This window comes from Solanum stenotomum, chromosome 4, assembly GCF_019186545.1.
Source record: "Solanum stenotomum isolate F172 chromosome 4, ASM1918654v1, whole genome shotgun sequence".
Classification (NCBI taxonomy): Eukaryota; Viridiplantae; Streptophyta; class Magnoliopsida; order Solanales; family Solanaceae; genus Solanum; species Solanum stenotomum.
In genome coordinates, this window is record NC_064285.1 from 26,738,803 (window position 1) to 26,741,394 (window position 2,592).

The 2,592-nt window shown below is 31.6% G+C and overlaps 1 pseudogene; it reads left to right on the top strand.

Moving 5' to 3' along the window:
* The first annotated feature begins 422 nt into the window (after positions 1-422).
* Positions 423-2,200, top strand: LOC125861394 (zinc finger CCCH domain-containing protein 39-like; annotated as a pseudogene).
* The last annotated feature ends 392 nt before the right edge of the window (positions 2,201-2,592 follow it).

Here is a 2,592-nt window from a genome sequence, read left to right on the forward strand (position 1 = left end):
TTTTCAATTAAGGTATGATTGTGGTTTCTTTGTTTCTATGAGCGGTTACTTAAAAATCATTCTTGCAACTCTTCTTGGAAAACTCTTCTTTTAATCTGATGGTTTCCTGTAAAAAGATCTATATCCAGAAGACACTTGTAAAATTATACTGAATATTTTGTTATTGTTTACCAATGTATGTTTTAGTCATTGTTGTGTACCTTTATTGTGTTATGTTATTTCAATAGTATCTCTGTTTCTCTGCCATATGTTAGTTATTATTGTGTACTTATTCTTCTTTTTCTAATTTTTATTTAAGGTGTTTTATATCTTATTAATTCTCTATTTTCTGCTAAAAGTTTGAATCATTATTTTACTTTTTTAGAGAGAGGAAAAGAATAAAAGTGGATTTCATTTAAATAATCAACATTATAAAAGGAGATATGAGTTTTTCCGATCAACCGCCTTATCCTCTGCATTTTATTCTAATGCCATTTGCTGATGGTGATGCTGGAGGTGTTTGTCCTCATTCTCCGATGAACTATGATCTATTTGAGTCCTATTGTCAGTTTGAGCATGCACCTTTTTTCAAGAGAATGACAGATTCCGATAACAACTTGCCAAATTCTATAACATTCTCATCTATTAAATCTAGAGTAAAATCACCAAATCTTCAAGAAAGCAAAGGGATAAGTCATATATTTTATAAAACCCGCATGTGTGCTAATTTCTTGCAAGTTTCTTGCAAGAATGGGGAAAATTGTACATTTGCTCATGGTGTTGAAGATCTGTGGGAGCCTCCACCCAACTGGCAGGATCTAGTCCGTGTAAAGGATAGAGAGTTGAATGAGGATAAGGAAAAAATGAATAGGATGAAAATTTGCAAGATATTTTATGATGGAGAGGAGTGTCCTTATGGACATAAGTGCAAATTTCGTCATGAACGACCTCCAAAATTTAAGACCAACATGCCACGGACGGGGAGAGTTCTGTAATAAGTATCAAAACTACAAGGAACATTAGTGATCCTAAGATGATTGAGACTAGTAAGAATGAAAATGATATTGTCCGTTTTAAGATGCCTACATATTGGAAGACAAAGATATGTAACAAGTGGGAGAGAACAGGTCAATGCTCCTTCCGTGATTGTTGTCACTTTGCTCATGGCCTATCAGGTAAGCTAATCTTTTTTTGCCCTCACATTTTCTTTCATTTATATAATTCAATTACATATTTATTGTAAAAAAAAAGGGTGAATAGTACTAGGTATTGATAGAGATCCTAGAGGAAATATTTTTTGTTGCTATGTAAGTTCTTTGTTAGAGATGAAATAGTTCAAATTAGAATGAGAATCTTGTATAAAATTAGAAAGAGAGAAGGTCTTCATATGATTTACCTTTTGTATAGTAATTACATTAGAAAAGAGAAAATATCATGTAAATAAATTGTAGCCAAAATAGCATTCAACAGTTGTATTCTTTCATTAAACATGAAAATCTTGATGTGTTTGGGTCCATATAATATTCCAGGAATTGGTTGTGTTACAATGTCCTTTGGTTGGTATTTCACATATTCACAACTATTTATTGTTCTCCAATGGCGACTATCTTATTTCCTCTGAAATACATTAGATATGTAGTTTCTCTGTCTATTCATATCTAACATTTAAAGCAAGTAACAATGCAAAGCTAACAACATCTATCCTACATCTTGGTTTTTATAGGTCTAACATTAAAGTAACTTGGTCGTTGCAAATTTTTTACTAAACAAGTAGACACAAAGTATGTGAATGATGGTTTCATGAGTTACATATCTCTTATATATTAATTTTTTTATATTTGACTTTCTATAGTAAAATATGAGATCTATTGACTTTGATTGTGATCGCTTACTTGTAGTCATATTCTTATTTTTCTATGTAAGTCTAATCTTGTAAGCTCTTTCCTGAAGTTCTTTCTTTCTCTGCTCATTTTGCTGATGTTGGCTATTTCTTTTAGCAGAGTTGCAAGCTCCTGTGTTGATGAATTCTGTCCCTATTACTCCAAGGCCCTTCTCAGCTCTACTTGTTGCAAACACAGTGGTCAATGCTTCGGTAAAAGATGAAAAAGGGGAAAAGAAAATCCTTAAGTGGAAACCATCAAAAAAGATCGCAGAGATATATGGAGATTGGCTCGATGGTTATATTCCACCCCACCTCGTATTTAGAAACATCGAGAGTTGAACTTTCAATTTACTGTTTCCAATACTAATTACATAAATGGATGCATCCCAACAAGGATTATAAACTAATATGGATATCGTATTCATGGTGTATCATCCAATAGTAGTTTGTTATATAGTTTCTTACATTATATGTAAACTGTTGGCTTTTGAAATTTGGATTTAATATTCTTTTTGTTTCAAGGTAATACCTAATAGAATTTCATCGAGAGAAACATAGAAATATCATAAATTTATTTTACTTTATTCGGATGGATTATCATTATTTTATATGTTTTTCTTTTATCTGAGAAGTTTGGTTTATTAATGATCGTACCAGAACACTAACATATACAAATGCTCATTTTTGTCTACCTTCATTGTAGTTCCAAGGCCAAACACTATTTGATTTTT